The following is an 18,552-nucleotide window of genomic DNA, read 5'->3' on the forward strand; positions in this document are numbered from 1 at the left end:
GAATTGAGGAGGGACTGCTAATGATTTTTTAGGGGTGATGAAAATGTTTAAAAGCAATCCTGGTGATAGTTGTAATCACTTTCTGATGTGATGAAAAGCCATAAATTGCTACACAAAAAGCTATCAAATTGTACACTGTAACTGAATTGTGTCCTATGTGAATTATGCCTCAGTAAATATATTCATATATGTATGTATGAATGTATTCAGGCTTCCTTGGTGGCGCTAGTGGTAAAGAACTTGTGTGCCAATGCAGGAGATAAAAAGAGACTTGGGTTCAATCCCTGGGTTGAGAAGATTCCCTGGAGGAGGCCATGGCAACCCACTCCAGCATTCTTGCCTGGAGAATCCCTTGGACAGAGGAGCCTGGTTGGCTATAGTCCATAAGATCATAAAGAGTCAGACATGACTGAAGCACCTTAGTGCACAAGCATGTATGTATTTATCAGGAAAGGGAATAGAGGCAAGAGCAAAAATCATTTGTCAGGAGACCCATGAATAACACTTTAATCAAATATTGAGTCATCAATCAAAATGAGGATAGGTAAAAGATGAGTACAATTATACCCACGTGAACCAATTTGATTACTACAAAAACTAAAAAAAAATAATAATAATAATTTTAAAAGTAATTCAGAGCTTCACAGGTGTGGTAAAGAATCCACCTGCAATGCAGGAGATGTGGGTTCGATCCCTGATCAGGGAAGGTCCCACACGCCTCAGAACAACTGAATTATTGCGCCTGCGCTCAAGGCCTGGGAGCAGCAACTACCAAAGCCCGAGTGTCCTAGAGCCCGTGCTCCACTACAAGACAAGCCACTGCAGTGAGAAGCCTGAGTACCGCAACTAAAGGGTAGCTCCCACATGCTGCACACAGCTGGGGAAAACTCTGTGAAGCAACAAAGCCCTGGCCCAGCCAAAAATAAACTAAAATATTTTTTAAAAGGCAATTCAAAATGAAAGTAGGAGTTACCATTTATTCATTGTCCATCCTCCCACTGGGTCCTCTATTTTTCCTATACGTCTACATTTTAAGAGCTCATAGCCACATGTGGCTGTGGCTCCCACCCTGGGCAGTACAGACATATTAGAACAATTTTGTCATCACAGAAAGTTCTACTGGATGGTGCTGCTTTAAAGAGGTTAATCAAAGGGTAAGAAATTCTGGGGCACTTCCTTGGAGGTCCAGTGGCTAAGACTCTGCGCTCCCAGTGCAAGAGGCCTGGGTTCGATCCCTGGATCAGAAACTAGATTGCACATGCCAAGACTAAAGATCTTACAATGAAGATCAACGATCCCATGTGCTACAATGAAGACCAGGCGCAGCCAAACAAGTTAATTAAAAAGGTAAGAAATTCTCAGACTCTACTCAAAACCAGGTATTCCATATCCACTAGATTCTCATTGGGGGTCAGGGAGAAGAGCAATTCTAGGAAGTTATATCAAACCACAGCCACTGTGGGGTGATGGTTAAACTGAAGGAGGGCAGACTTTTTCGAACTCTATGTATCTCCCTAGAGATTCTTACGTACCTTCTAGGGAAGGTTTATATCAACAGAATGACCCCTGTGAGAATCACTCCATGAGTAAATAAGCCTGTGTTACTGGTGGGAAGATACAAGTCACTCGGGTGTGCCAGGGCAGGGGAAAAAAAAGAAAAAGAGGGCTACCAAGTGCCACAGAAAAGAGATCTCAAGTACAAAGAGAAGCAGAGGGAGTATGTATGAGGAAATTGTGTGTGTGTGTGTGTGTGTGTGAGAGAGAGAGAGAGAGAGAGAGTGTTTGTCTGTGTAACAGGGCTTTATGAGTCTCTCTATATATGTGCTGTACACATGTGTAATATGACAGGATGGTTTTTAAAAAGACATCATAAATGGACTCTGCTTTATGAAATTCTAAATAAGAACCTAGCTTTCTGTATGTATAAGAGGGAAATAAAAAATCAATTGCTTTAAAAGAGGTAAACATCAATTTCCCTCCAAATACCTGCTCTAAGTCCGTCTTCATCTCCTGAAGCCTCAGTTCCAACATGTGACTCCAGAGCCTTGAGTAACTTCCCAGTGCCTCCCAGATAAAGCCCACATATTAAATCTTGACAACCATGGCCATTCTTGATTAAATTTTTGTTTTATATTTCACTACTGGCAGCTCAAACCTTAGGCTCTAGGCAAAATGTCTCACTTGTTAGTCTTTATGGTAGGGAGAAAAATGGATCCCCAAAAAAGTCCACATCCTGATCCCCAAAACCTGTGAATATGTTAGCTTACATGGCAAACAGGAATTAAGTTGCAGATAGGACTAAGATTGTTGGTCAGCTGACTTTAAAGAAATCATCCTGGACCACCCAGGTGGACCCAGTGGAATCACAAGGGTCCTTAAAAGTGGAAAGATGTGATGTGAGGCGGACTCAACCTGCTTTTGCTGGCCTGGAAGATGGAGGAAGGGACCCTCAGGTCAAGGAGTACAGGCAGCTTCCAGAAGCTGGAGGTCAGGGAAATGGATTCTAGCCTGGAGCCTCCATAAAGAGGGTAGCCTTGCCAAGACCTTGATTTTAGCCAAATGAGGCTCCTGTCAGGCTTCTGATCCACAGACTATAGATAAAAAGTTTGTGCTGAGTCACTAATTTTATGATAATTTGTTATAGCAGCCACAGGAAATGAATACAGTCCATGACATACTTCTGCTTCTGTGACCACTGGAGTTTGGCACATGCGTTCCCAGTGCATGTGAGGGTCCTAAGTTGCATCAATAGTGTTGGATTCTTTGCGAATCTATGGACTGTAGCCCACCAGGCTCCTCTGTCCATGGGATTCTCCATGCAAGAATACTGGAGTAGATTGTTATGCCCTCCTCCAGGGGATCTTCCTGAACCAGGGGTCGAACTCACATCTCTTGTACCACCTACATTGGCAGGCGGGTTCCTTAACACTAGCGCCACCTGGGAAGCCCACCCTCCCAGTATCTGAAGGTAATTAATTTGATCACTCACCTATTCAATTAGTATCTACTGAGTGCTGTAGGCATTGCTCTAGGATAGAGAACTAAATCTGATTTCATTGTTGACCATCTGGTGATGTCCATGTGTAGTCTTCTCTTGTGTTGTTGGAAGAGGGTGTTTGCTATAACCAGTGCATTCTCTTGGCAAAACTCTATTAGCCTTTTGCCCTGCTTCATTCTGTATTCCAAGGCCAAATTTGCCTGTTACTCCAGGTGTTTCTTGACTTCCTACTTTTGCATTCCAGTCCCCTATAATGAAAAGGACATCTTTTCTGGGTGTTAGTTCTAAAAGGTCTTATAGGTCTTCATAGAACCGTTCAACTTCAGCTTCTTCAGCATTACTGGTTGGGGCATAGACTTGGATTACTGTGATATTGAATGGTTTGCCTTGGAAATGAACAGAGATCATTCTGTCATTTTTGAGAGTGCATCCAAGTACTGCATTTCGGACTCTTCTTGACTATGATGGCTACTCCATCATAGACTTCACCAGATGCACATCATAGATATCACCACATGGACATCGCCAGATGCTCAACACCAAAATCAGACTGATTATATCTTTTGCAGCCAAAGATGGAGAAGCTCTATATAGTCAGCAAAAACAAGACCAGGAGCTGACTGTGGCTCAGATCATGAACTCCTTATTGCCAAATTCAGACTTAAATTGAATAAAGTGGGGAAAACCACTAGACCATTCAGGTATGACCTAAATTAAATCCCTTATGATTATACAGTGGAAGTGAGAAATATAAGATTTAAGGGACTAGATCTGACACAGTGCCTGATGAACTATGGATGGAGATTCATGACACTGTACAGGAGACAGGAATCAAGACCATCCCCAAGAAAAAGAAATGCAAAAAAGCAAAATGGCTGTCTGAGGAGGCCTTACAAATAGCTGTGAGAAGAAGGGAAGCAAAAACCAAAGGGGAAAAGGAAAGATATAAGCATCTGAATGCAGAGTTCCAAAGAATAGCAAGAAGAGAGAATAAAACCATGCTCAGTGATCAATGGAAAGAAATAGAGGAAAACAACAGAATGGGAAAGACTAGAGATCTCTTCAAGAAAATTAGAGATACCAAGGGAATATTTCATGCAAAGATGGGCTTAATAAAGGACAGAAATGGTAGGGACCTAACAGAAGCAGAAGATATGAAGAAGTGGTGGCAAGAATACACAGAAGATCTGTACAAAAAAGATCTTCATGACCCAGATAATCAACGATGGTGTGATCACTCACCTAGAGCCAGATATCCTGGCGTGTGAAGTCAAGTGGGCCTTAGGAAGCATCACTACAAACAAAGCTAGTGGAGGTGATGGAATTCCAGTTGAGCTATTTCAGATCTAAAAGATGATGCTGTGAAAGTGCTGCACTCAATATGCCAGCAAATTTGGAAAACTCAACAGTGGCCACAGGACTGGAAAATGTGTTTCATTCCAATCCCAAAGAAAGGAAATGCCAAAGAATGCTTAACTATAGCATAATTGCACTCGCTTCACACGCTAGTAAAGTAAATCCCCCAAGCCAGGCTTCAGCAATATGTGAACCGTGAACTTCCAGATGTTCAAGCTGGATTTAGAAAAGGCAGAGGAACCAGAGATCAAATTGCCAACATCTGCTGGATCATCGAAAAAGCAAGAGAGTTTCAGAAAAAAAAAAAATCTATTTCTGCTTCATTGACTATGCCAAAGCCTTTGACTGTGTGGATCACAATAAACTGTGGAAAATTCTGAAAGAGATGGGAATACCAGACCACCTGACCTGCCTCTTGAGATACCTGTATGCTGGTCAGGAAGCAACAGGTAGAACTGGACATGGAACAACGAACTGTTTCCAAATAGGAAAAGGAATATGTCAAGGCTGTATATTGTCCCCCTGCTTATTTAACTTATATGCAGAGTACCATCATGAGAAACGCTGGGCTGGAAGAAGCACAAGCTGGAATCAACATTGCTGGGAAAAATATCAATAACCTCAGATATGCAGATGACACCACCCTAATGGCAGAAAGTGAAGAAGAACTAAAGAGCCTCTTGATGAATGTGAAAGAGGAGAGCGAAAAAGTTGGCTTAAAGCTCAACATTCAGAAAACTAAGATAATGGCATCTGGTCCACCACTTCATGGCAAATAGATGGGGAAACAGTGGAAACAGTGGCTGACTTTATTTTTCTGGGCTCCAAAATCACTGCAGATGGTGACTGCAGTCATGAAATTAAAAGACGCTTACTCCTTGGAAAGGAAAGTTATCACCAACATAGACAGCATATTCAAAAGTAGAGACGTTACTTTGTCAACAAAGGCCCGTCTAGTCAAGGCTAGGTTTTTCCAGTAGTCATGTATGGATGTGAGAGTTGGACTATAAAGAAAGCTGAGCACAGAAGAATTGATGCTTTTGAACTGTGGTGTTGGAGAAGACTCTTGAGAGTCCCTTGAACTGCAAGGAGATCCAACCAGTCCATTCTGAAGGAGATCAGTCCTGGCTGTTCATTGGAAGGACTGATGTTGAAGCTGAAACTCCAATACTTTGGCCACCTGCTGTGAAAAGCTGACTCATTTGAAAAGACCCTGATGCTGGGAAAGATTGAGGGTGAGAGAAGGGGACACCAGAGGATGAGATGGTTGGTTGGCATCACTGCCTCAATGGAGACGAGTTTGGGTGAACTTCGGGAGTTGGTGATGGACAGGGAGGCCTGGCGTGCTGTGGTTCATGGGGTCGCAAAGAGTCAGACACGACTGAGCGACTGACCTGACTGAGAAAAGTAAAAGACATCAGACAATGACAGTGTTCACAGTGAGGAGGGGCTCTGTGTATGACAGAATACACACACACACGTAAAAAATATATTTGTCAGAGAGAGAAACAAACTGGAAAGAGGGAAGGGGAACACTGGTCCCAGGGCGTTTAGGGTGATCAGGAAAGGCAGTGCTGAGAAGATGACTCATGAGTGAAGGAGGAGGTGAAGAGCAGAGACAAGAATTCTAGGGAGAGTGAACAGTAAGTCCCACAGTACAGAAGCAGGTGCAGGCCTGAATGTTCCAGGAGCGACAAGGAGGCCAGAGCAGTTACAGTTGCTGGGCCATCATTTGTATGCATGTCACATCATCCTCATTTCAAAGATAAGTGAAAGTGTTAGTTGCTCAGGTGAGTTGGACTCTTTGTGACCCCATGGACTATAGCCCGCCAGGCTCCTGTGTCCATGGGATTTCCCAGGCAAGAATACTGGAGTGAGTTGCCATTTCCTTCTCCAGGGGATCTTCCCGACCCAGGAATTGAACCCGGGTTTCCCCATATTGCAGGCACGTTCTTTACCTCTTTAATTCTGCCACTCCCAAATACCTAGCACAGAACCCTGTATGGGACAAAAGCTCACTTAAACATCTGCAGAATGGCTCTGGAAGGAGAAAATGAACATTTATATGATAACAATTGGAATGGCTCTTATATGTCTCTTTTTATTCCACCATCCCTATAGGGCATCAATACCTATAATTTGCAAAGGTGGCACAAGATAGTCCTAAAGCTTAAGTAACCACTACAAATGTCCCTTCTACACCAAATTGCCAGAGGTAAGATTCAAATCCAAGTCTGTCTGGCTCCAGAGCCCATGCTCTTTCCACCATCTTCATGGTTAATTTGAATTTGCTTTTTTTCCTAGGCTTTGCTTAAAAGGTGAAACTCATGTCTGTGAGACAGTAAGTTGAACATATATTCAACTCAATCAATTTAATTTAATTGATCACAGACCAAGTCCTCTGATCTTCCTAGTCTTAGCACTTGGAAAAGGCAATGGACTCCTCCAGCATGGAACCCACAATGGGACCTGTATTCTTTCACCAAGCAGAGTGAGACCATGGCCCAAGGCAGAACAATTTCTTACGGGAATTATATTCACAACTAAATCCCCACCATTATCTGAGTAACTGTTCTTTGGGTTGAGCCTTAGGCTTTATTTACTTAATAGAAGAGCAGGCAAGCTTGGAAATTGTTTCCAAACATTCAGAAACAATAGCCCTAGGGATCGCTCTATATTGGAGCTAGACATTCACTAACAGCTAACCATCCACACCTGGAGTGTGTCACCAAGGAAACAGTCTCCACTTCCAGGTTGCCAGCACACCTCCCCCACTGCCATGCCCTGACCCTCCCAATTCCATTCTTCCATAACTGTCCCTAAAATGGGGCCAGTCAGGAGGGGACCATTCAAAGGGGAGTGTGTGTGTGTGTATGTGTGTAACGTATATACACAGAGAGACTACTTAGGGAAGCAGAACTTAAATCTTCTCCTTTTTCAATTTGCAAATAGAGGAGTAAATTAGTATGCTCTTTTCACAGCCCCTGAGGTATGAAATTAGTAAATTTATTTCATTATTTCTTATCCAAACGTATCAAAGATGTTTGCTATCATTTAGGAAAAAAAAATTTTTTAATTCCTTTTTGAATTTCAGCTTTACCTTGTAAAAGGGGCTTGAATGAATGAGTCCTGAAATTTGTTTTCAGTGGTGGGAGAATACTTTATTTATAAAACATATATTATATTGTACATTATATATGTATATATTTGTGTGTGTGTTTTGTTTTGAAATCAAATGTAGTATTGCTAAGGTTTCTACAAATGATAAAACATAACTCAGACTATAAGCAGAAGCACTCCTAAGAAGGTTCTCTCTGCTGGGAAATGATGAAGAGAACTGAGAACATGTTGGTTCCATACCCAACAGCACCTCTGTCCTGACTCCTGTGTGTCCCTTGTGACATCCTCCTTTGTCTGCCCCCAGCTTCCTCACTGGTAAAACAAGAAGCTGGTCTCATGACCACCTGACCACTTTAGAGCCTAGAGCAGTGCAGAGCTATTTCGGCTCTTCTGCTGGTGACCACTCTCCCACACAGCTCCAGAAGAGTCCTTAAAAAGTGACTCCATTTTAAACAATAAAAACATGGAAATAGTTCATCCAAGGCAGGACTGTGCCAGCTGTTCTCAGAATCTGGGTAGGAATGAATCTCCTGAATTTCTCCCTTCAACTACTCAAGCTCCTCTATTTTCCCCCGCCCTCTCAGTGGCCAGGTACAAACTCCCCCACAATTTGAATTATCGCTCTTGATACTTGATTCTTTCTCATTCATTCCCATTCTTTTCTTTCACAGCCCCACCTCAAATTTGACCCATCCCCTGGCTCCATCTTACTGCCAATACACCTACTCTTCCAAGGAATCTTTGCCCTTTGGATTCCGTCAGGACTAGGATTGGAGTTTTCTGTTCTTTCCTTGCCACTTCCCAGTTGGCGCTAGTGGTAAAGAACCCATCTGCCAGTGCAGGAGACATTAGAGATGTGGGTTTGATTCGAGTCAGGAAGATCCCCAGAGAAGGAAATGGCAACCCACTCCAGTATGCTTGCCTGGAGAATCCCATGGCGGACTATAGTCCATGGGGTTGCAAAGTCTTGGATTGCCATTTCCATTCATTTCTCCAGCTTTCTTCCCATTTGTCCTTTAGGAGACAGTCTCAAATGTTCTCAGTTAGGAAATCTTGTCTATCCACCCTCTGAGGCAACCCAGCCCTCCTCAAGCATCATAGCTGCTCTGCAAACCCCTCTTTAGAAAAAAAAAAAAAAAGGAAAGAAAAACCTAATTTTATTTATGTATGTATTTATGTTTGGCTGTGCTGGGTCTTTATTGTTGTGCCGGCTTTCTCTAGTTGCAAGCAGAGGTTATTCTCTCATGGTGTGCAGGCTTCGCATTGCAGTGACCTCTCTTGTGGAGTATGGGCTCCAGGGCGTGTAGGCTCAGTAGTTGTGGCCCCCTGGGATTAGTTGCCCTGTGGCATTTGAGATCTTCCTGGCTCATAGATGAAATTTATGCCTCCTGCACTGGCAGGCGGATTCTTTACCACCGAGCCACCAGGGAAATCTTGCAATCCTCTCTCTTAGCACCAAGGTGTCATTAATGATCTAATGTTTCTTCAATTAGCTCAGAACTTCTTGAGGGACCTTGACCTAATCATATCTATTCCCCATGCCATCATGGTGAGTTATTCAGTAAATGTCTGGTGACTGAGTAAATGAATGCAGAGAGAGTAAACATCTCCTACAATCCACAGGTAACAGTATTATAAGAATAAAATAACTTGGACTTCCTTGGTGGTCCAGTGGTTATGAATCAACATGGGTTTGATCCCCAGTCTGAGAAGATCCCTCATGCTGTGGGGCAACTAAGTGCTTGCATCACAACTACTGGGCCTGTGCCCTAGAGCCTGTGCTCCACAGTGAGAGAAGCCACGGCAAGGAGAAGCCCGCGCGCCACAACTAGAGAGTTGCCCCTGCTCGCCATAGCGAGAGAAAGCCCGAGAACAGCAGCGAGGACCCAGCACAGCCAAAAATAAAAAAATACATTTTTTAAACTACAAAAAAAGAACAAAATACCTTAATTCTCCAACAACAAGGACGACCTCAACCGAGGAAACAGAATATTATTCTCTTTACTCCATATTTCTATCTTGACTTATTTCTAATACTACTATGTCATAGTTATGCTGGAAAATGGCATGTTCTTACTGGAACTGTTGGTATTTACCAATGACTAGATATGCGTCTAGAACCTAAAGGTGACCTCTACCCCAGCATACGAATTCCACCCAGGCTCACGACCTGTGTTCCCAGACAGCAGCATCAAGACTGTTTGCAAGTGAGCTCTGTTGACTCCCCTGGTTTCTACCTCCAATATCAGCCCGAGCCTCCTGCCACTCAGTTGGCAGACAGGCCCCTGCCCTCAACTACCTATGGATGGATCAGCAAGGCCATCCAATTTCCCCCATGCAAAGCTGCTCAACAAATAAACGTTTTTCCCTTAAGAGTAAAAAATAGGTTCCAGATGATATGAGACAATCCACTACATCAAAGGGTGTCAGTCCACACAATTACATTCAGTTGGCCAAATGCTTCCTCTGGGTTTCAGAGTAGGCAGCATCCCTGCCAGCTGCCAGTGGTCGCTGATAGAACTGGAAATCTGAGTCTCTTTAACAGAGTAAGGCTGGAATCCAGCAGGACTGGTTGAACACATCCTTGGGGAAGTGGCCAGTGGCTCTATCAGGTTCAAACATCAGAGGCAGCCATCCAGACCTACTCTGCATCTGGAACACTTACACAGATGTGTTCACTTGGCTCACAAGCATTTGATGTTGAAACTCTTGCACTGGGTTCATTTCAGATGGTTCACATTAAGAGGAAAAGGAGAACGGCAATCTGCTTCTCTGTACTTCCTGTTATCCAATCCTCATGCAAACTAATTAGATTGGATTGGAGAGAGATGAGTACAGGATGGGAAATAAAATTACTGCACACATAAACTTTTCCAGTAATTCAATAATTCTAGTGTCTTAAAAGAAGTTTTTTTGTGGTCTGTTTTGTTTCTACAGCAAAATGAGGCTCAAATATAGTGTCTGCACTTAGAAGAGAAATTGTAAAGTCCTGAAATCAAAATTATGGGAGAAACAAAGTTTAATTTGCAGTGCTTTTTACTGAGGTCCTCTGGTTCATAGATAATATACTGAGACTAATAGATTAATATGGGCTTCCCTGGTGGTTCAAATGGTAAAGAATCCATGTGCAATGTGGGAGACCTGGGTTCAATATCTAGGTTGGGAAGATCCCCTGGAAAAGGGAACAGCTACCCATGCCAGTATTCTGGCCTGGAAAATTCCATGGACAGAGGAAGCTGGCTGGGTCCAGTCCATGGGGTCACAAAGAGTCAGACATAACTGAGCAACTTTCACTCACTCACTCACTCAATAGATTAATATACAACATCATTCAAAATCTTTATGATCCACAGGAAACAGCTCTACAGGAACCAATTTCCACCTCTTTTGGAAAAAAAAAAAAAAAAAACAACCACTGAAAATATTTCAGATTTAGCGTGAAGGGGAAAAATAGCTCTTTCATAAAGTGGAAAAATGGTTAAAAATAGAGCATTCACTCTTATTCATATCAACCACAAACCAGTCAGTGGGCATTATGGACAGACAAGAAGAAAAAGAATGTTCTCTCAATGAAGCATGCTCAACTTGCAGAATGTTCTAATTAGCAATTAACAAGCAACGGTACACAATAATTAGAACTTAGTGAAAGGAACACTGGAGTTAGTCCTAAAATGAATCTCGGCTCCATAGCTGAGTTATCTTGGCAAGATATTTAATCTAGCTAAAGCTAAGTTTTTCAGTGGTAACAATCCTGAGTAGATACACATTCTAACCTTTACTAGATGCACTAATGTCATGAATGGCATCGTGCCCTGAGTTTTCACTTCCCATCCTAGAAATCAGGGGTCTGACTGGAGTCTGTTTTGTTGGTGGGAGAGAGAAAAAGTCTCACCCTCATGAAGGAGGGAGCAAATTACAATGTAATCAAGAACCACTCTGCCCACCCCCACATCTCTGTGTGTTTCATTCCCTCTGCCTGGAAGGCTCTTCCTCAACTGAGTCATCAGACAAACTCCTCTCATGCATCAAAAACCTCTGCCCTCCATAGGCACAATCCCCTGTATATCTTCCACCGGGTTCCGTGCTAACTGTAGCTATGGGTCACACTGATGCAGATGAAAGGATGTCATTCAGATATACATGGAGTACAATCACCTTGCAAAGTTTCTTTCTTTCATCTTCTTCATAAAATGCTGAAATCTCAGTACCTGCAAGGGATGTGCACCAAGAATTTACAGCAAGGCTCGAAACTCTGCATCTCCAAGAGCCTGACCGAAGCTCTAGCCTCCTGCCTCCTCGTGGCCCCCGAGCTGGCTGACCCCAGAAGAGAGGTCTTCTTCTCAGGTTGGCAGGCCTCCTGCAGATGGCCAGTCCCGTCACTGTCTTGGATCCAGGTGAGCATTTGGGCAACTAGGAGCACTAAGCCCAGTCCAAACAAGCACTGATGCTGACGAGAAGGTTCACAAAACCAACTGGGCCCATGGCAGCGCTGTTCCACTTCACCTCCACAGACTGTTCCCACTGCTGACCTCAGCATTTGCCAATGCCCGTTTAATTTCATTTGCCATAACTCTACTGCAGCTACAGATTTCCACAAGGCCATATGCTGCGACCAACTGCAAGGTCAAGGTTACACGTACAGGAACACAAAGTTGCCGGAAGGAAGGGGCATGCCCCTTCAGGGCTTCTAGGAAAGTGATCAAAGACCTTGAGCATGACTAAGAACCACTGGCCTTTCCCAGCTGTGACCTTAACACCTCCCCTCCCTCTGTGCTCAGTGTTCCCATCACTGCAACGAAAACTCCTTCTCCGAGAATTAAACTCATTTGCTTATATAAAATCATGTCAATTCAGAGGAAATAAAAAAACAGCATCCACACACTTGGGGGAGTTTGAAAGCCTACCTATGTCAGTGGTGCTTGCTGGAAATCTGCCTCTAATGTAACCATATGTGAAAAACTGGCTTCCCAGGGGCCACAGTGGTAAAGAATCCACCTGCCAATGCAGGAGACGCAAGAACCACGGGTTCCATCCCTGGGTCGGGAAGATCCCATGAAGCAGGAAATAGCAACCCACTCCAGTATCCTTGCCTGGGAAATTTTGTGGACAGAGGAGCCTGGAGGGCTGAGTCCATGGGGTCGCAAAGAGTCGGACAGGACTGAGCATGCGTGCATGCATGTGTGAAAAACTAGCATGACTAGCTGACATGCAAAGGCAAGTAAAGACTGCATGAAGACACTGAAGTAGCAGACACTCCTCCCACGAAAAAGACACGTTCTTGAGAGTATATAACGGGGTTATCTGAAGCAAAAGGCTACTGGCTCTGTTTGCAAAAGCACACTTAAGCAGAATTTGTTGCAACTCCTAGCAGAGTCCTGCCAATCCTGTCATATAACCACCACAAGGAGGAAGGTTTGAGACTGGGAAAAATGCAAATTAACAGGAAAAATTGTCTGAATGGCAACCCTCATTAAGGTAAAGCATACCCCCAAATCTCAGGGCAGGTGTTATTTTAAGGGAGACACAAACAACGGCCCTCACCTCCGTCTGTCTGCTACACCTCCATCTCATCATTCCTTCTTTAGGAATAGCTGCTTTCACTTTCCTCTGCCAACAGAGAGGAAGATGCTTGAAATCGCAGCTGAACAAACCCAAGTTAAGTATAGGGGCAATGTTCTAAGAGCAGCAGTTACAATGAACTAGATGTGGCTCTTCCAAAGACAGTTATAAAGAAGATGAACAGTGGTAGGATCTGACTTTCATGCTCCTGGCATAAGGGAGTGAGCGAAAGGCAGCACCATGGAATGGAAACAAGGAGGCTGCAGCCCTAAGCCCAGCTCTGCTGCTGGCCAGCTGTGCACCCTGGAGGCTCACCATGCTTCCTGGCTCAGCTTCCCCAGGTGAGAGCCTGATTAAAGTTACCATGGAGATGGAAACCTACCATTCCACCCCATTAGCCACCTGTGTCTGTGGTGTCTGCATGAAGAGAGACCTGAAATTCTGAAGGCTAAGACTGAAATTTGTGGTTGTGAAACAGGTTAGAAACACCTTCATCCTATTTTAAGCTGATTTTTCTCACCATGAAATATACCAGTCAGAGCAGAGACAGTATGCAGAGGAATGAACAAAGTACTAGACCCAACCCAGCAGAGCACTCTACCAAACCCAGAACTTGACAGTGACCATTTAATCCACATGTCTCCCTGAACACTCGTATGTATAATGATTAGTGTTGGGAACATTCCAGACTCACACGAGAACATACCATTTGCTTATCTCCTAAAGCAAGTACACCAGATTGGTTTAATCTGTGATCTCAAACTGGGGGCTTCCCTGGTGGCTCAGATGGTTAAGAATCTGCCTGAAATGTGGGAGACCCTGGGTCGGGAAGATGCCCTGGAGAAGTAAATGGCAACCCACTGCAGTATTCTTGCCTGGAGAATCCCATGGACAGAGGAGCCTGGCAGGCTGCAACAGTCCATGGGGACACAAAAAGTCAGACATGACTGACTAACTCTCAAATTTAGGGACTAATTTAGCTGGGGCTCACACTAACAATTTCAGATAATGAGTCCTGAACAGAAGTCAGTCTACCGCTGCTGCTGCTAAGTTGCTTCAGTCGTGTCCGACTCTGTGCGACACAGACGGCATAAACTCTCTGCCCCGTAGACGGCAGCCCAACAGGCTCCCCAGTCCCTGGGATTCTCCAGGCAAGAACACTGGAGTGGGTGAACAGAAGTCTAGATGTATTCTTTTAGGAGGTAATCATAAGGGCAACCAAAGGAAATGATTTAATGTGACATCAGAATCTGTCCTATAACCGCAGTTAATGCAATTTCCATTCGCACCCCCTACCTTTTCAGAGCTGGCTTGCACAAATTCACCAATTCTTACTAATACCTTGTAAGGCAGCACTGAAATCGACAGACTGTGTGCCACATAGGCAGATGTTCCACAGAAATGTCCCAATTTGAGGGGAAGAATTATCTTTAATATCTCAGTCATAGTTTCAGAAATAAAGAGCCCAGAATTGCATTTGTCTCCCAGAGGAGAAAAGCCAGCACTCCTCCAGTTCTTCTAAAATAATTCTGTTGTCTGTGAATTAATTCACATAGAGCTCTGTTCCTGGAAGCTGGCAGGAACTGGGGTGGAGAGGGCCATTGCTGAGGGTCTGGCAGGGAGACCACTCCTTCTAAGGTCTGGGAGAGGAGATGACCACTGTTCAGCTTTTTTTTTTGCCCCACCTCCAACCAACAAGAGGCCCTTTACAAAATCACCAGGACTCAAGATGCTCTCCCCAGCAACCGTGCCTGTCCTGCAAGTGAAGTGCTGGCCGAAGGTATGGCGAGCATTCCCTGGCATAAAAGCATACATCTGCATTTTATATTCCAGGAAACTCCAATCTGGCCCTTGGCCAGGGGACCTTTTTATACTGTCAAAGATAAAAGCACCGGCTATGTTCGGTACCCTGCCCCCACCTCCATTTTCCTATAACCATCTTGTAAACCAAGCAGGCATTACTGTTAACAGAGCCTTCCAGACAAAAGTCTGATGGAGCTTCATAAACATTACCAGACAATGACCAGAGATGTCCCCACTTCACAGGAAGAGAAAGAGGTACAGAAAGGGACAAGTGATCTCACAGAGGGCACGCTGGAAATCCTGGGTAAAACCGGAGACACACTGCAGCATATACTCAGTATACTCCTGCTTCCAAAGAATACGCACTGAATCTCCTGAACCATGAGTGTCTTTCAGGTGCCCCCGGCTTGTGGGCAATGTCAAATCTCAGTTCTGCCCCAACTACTACAGGTATAGGTATAGTCTGAACACTGATGTCTGATAAGGACCCTATCAAATTCTGGGTGTCCAAATAACATTTTGGGTGTATACAAGAGAACCTAATCCTCTTTTCATACCTCTTGCCCCAGGGAATGCTACAATGCCAGTTATAGAGGATTTATAAAATCATGATGTCTTAATCAGTTTTTATTTTCTTTGTGAGTCATATTCAATGGGTCAAAGTACACAGCCCCAGCTATTTTCCTTTAACATTGCTATTTTACTGTTTAACTTCCTAGATTACTTGAAAGTAAGATTCTAATATTTATTACTCAATGCTCATCATCAATTAAAATAGGCATGGAATTCCTTTCTAGAAGTAGACAAATGTGAAATATCCCTCTTGCTCTGTACAAGTGTAGACAGAACCTCATTCAGAGGGTTCTCAGAGACTTCTCATTCACACATGAGGGAACCTGCTTTTCATCACCTGTGGGAGATGACTCTGTGGGACATGCTAGTTTTATATCTGTTGGGGGCTTTAGTTCACTCTAGGCATCTACAGGGTCTTCTCAGGTGGCTCAGCGGTAAAGGATTCTGCCTGCCGATGCAGGAGCCTCAGGTTCAATCCCTGGGTCGGGAAGATCCTCTGGAGGAAGAAATGGCAACTCACACCAGTATTATTGCCTGGGAAATCCCACGAATAGAGAAGCCTGGTGGGTTACTGTCCATGGGGTGGCAAAAGAATCGGACCCAACGACCAACCAAGGCATCCGCAGAACGCTCACTTCCTGCCCCACCAGAAATGTATAAAGAGCAGAGGCCCCCATGCCCACGCCTGCACCAGAAGGAATGTGCTTTAAGGAATACCAAGGTCTCTGACTTTGCTCCAAACTCGGACCTACTGTTCCTCCATGGGGGCAGGGAGGGCAGAAAAGGAGGAGGTGAAATAAACATGAAGTTGGCCGAGGAGGAGGGGAAGCCAGTCATGGTGAGGTTTTCACATGAGCAGATAAATAAACTTTCTTTGCTCCAACTACAATTCAGCCAAGAAACCAACACACATTTGTTTAACCTCCAGGAAGACCAGTGACACTTCTGTAATCTAGGTTTCATGATGCTAATAACAGATTTTAGAACTGCTTTCCCATGTCTCCACTCCCATTTTTAAATGTGTTTTCATTTTATAACAAAGCACCTATAGTCTTGATAATGAGGGCACATTCATCATTAAACTATTGGGAAACTATAAGCTTGTAAAATTCCTGATAATCATTTAAGTTCACATTTGCTGTACCCATTTCTATTTGTACAATGGCACCACTTCCCCATCCTGAACAAAATCTGAGAGCGTGATGCTAAAGTAGCTGTTAAGTATTTCCCAACAGGAAATAGAACAGCATCAACCTTACACAGCTAGCATCAGGACTAAACAAAATACGATGCGTGTGAAGTACTCAGCACAGCAACCGGCTCACAGTAACTGCTAAACAGACAGACACACAAGCTGTATCATAACAAAATGTGGGACAAGAGCAGACAACCCCAGGACAGTCCCAGACAGCAGCAGTCACCCAGGAGACTGTAAGGAAGGGAGTGCTGAATGACTGCAGCTTTCAGGAAAGGTTCTGGGCTCAGTGAGCAGGAAGCAAGCACGAAGGAATTTATAGCTTGGGGTGAGTGGTATGAGATCAACAGAGAACACAGAGAACAGAGCTACATGACTCTAAGGTTTCTCCCCCTTTCGTTTCTCCCCAGAGAAATTATTCTCAAACAGGACAGGGCAGAACAAGGTATCTTTAGGAAAGTTCCTACGTTTAATTCCAGATGAACCAACATCCCAGGGTAGTCAAAGAACTTTGCAGAGAGAGCATGAAACAATTATTATTCCTCTGAGGAACTAGAAGAAAGGGAGTGGTAGCAGAAGCCCAAAGAGGTGGCATAAGAGGTCCCAAGAAAACACAGACAAAAATAAAAGTGTGCATAATAAACACATAAGCCCCCTCCCATCAGGTAACTCAGTGTCTTTCTTTGGCTAATGCTTACTGAGACTTCAAAGGGTTGGTATTCCTGAGTATACCAGCAGGGGAACAAGAAGAACAAACCTTGCAGTCTGCACTCATCTCCTCACAGAGACTCTACAAGCGCTCAGGGTGAACATTACTAATAACATATATTTCTACTTCAACAAGTATTTAAGTCTTTCATGATGTTCTGAGGGCAAGGTAATTAAAATCTGAGATCTACACTACAAAATAGTGCCTGCCATTAATAACACCGTACTATACACTTAAACTTTGCTAAGAAGGTAGAGCTCATGTTGTGTTCTTTCACAAAAACTTAATACGTGTAGTAAAAGGAAAGTTTTGGAGGTGACTGACATGATTATAGCATAGATTGTGGTGATTGTTTCACTGGTGTGCACTTATCTCTAGATCCATTCAGTTGTATGCATTAAATATGTACAGCTTTTTGCATGTCAATCATACTTCAATAGAGTGATTTTTTTTTTTTTTTTAGAAAAGATAATGAAATCTGGTTAGGATGAGAATGCATGTATAGACTCCTGGCTGACTGACCAATCAACCATGTCTTAGGACTAAATGAAGTCAACCTTGGACCACTCATTGGTAGGAATTCTTTTCTTTATTTTACAGATAAGGCTGAATTTCAGAGATCTGGCTAGCTGCAGGGGAAAAAATGATAATAACATGTATTGAGGTATATTGAACTAGTTACTTTAAGTGCTTTACCTCATTTAATCATTTCAAGAAGGTACAAGGTAAACACCAATCAGTCCCTAATTTATAGACAAGAAGACTGCAGCTGAGAAAGATGAAGTGACATCTTCAAGTTCAAGTAGCTAGAAAGTAATGGAGATGGAACTGATCTTCGGGTTGTTTAACTGATGGCCTGAGTGCCCTGTGCTACCCTGTGCTGTGCTTAGTCCTGTTGCCTGCCAGGCTCCTCTGTTCATGGGATTCTCCAGGCCAGAATACTGGAGTGGGTTACCATGCCCTCCTCCAGGGGATCTTCCAGACCCAGGGATTGAACCAGGGTCTCCTGCATTGAAGGTGGATTCTTTACTAGCTGAGCTACCAGGAAAGCCCCCTGCACTACCCTACCTGCCTCCGATATTCTGATGGGTGGAGTAAGGATGCTATTTACTCTCTACATAGCACTGGTGGTAAAGAACCCTTTTCCCAGCGCAGGAGATGTAAGAGATGTGGGTTGGATCCCTGGGTAAGGAAGACCCCCTGTAGGAGGGCATGGCAACCCACTCCAGTATTCTCACC

The 18,552-nt window shown here is 43.8% G+C and overlaps 1 protein-coding gene across 2 annotated transcripts in view; it reads right to left on the reverse strand.

Annotated features, from left to right (window-relative positions):
* Positions 1-18,552, reverse strand: part of SMYD3 (SET and MYND domain containing 3) — a 747,085-nt gene that overhangs the window by 116,703 nt on the left and 611,830 nt on the right. The window lies entirely within an intron of this gene.

This window comes from Oryx dammah, unplaced genomic scaffold (assembly GCF_014754425.2).
Source record: "Oryx dammah isolate SB20612 unplaced genomic scaffold, SCBI_Odam_1.1 HiC_scaffold_21, whole genome shotgun sequence".
NCBI lineage: Eukaryota > Metazoa > Chordata > Mammalia > Artiodactyla > Bovidae > Oryx > Oryx dammah.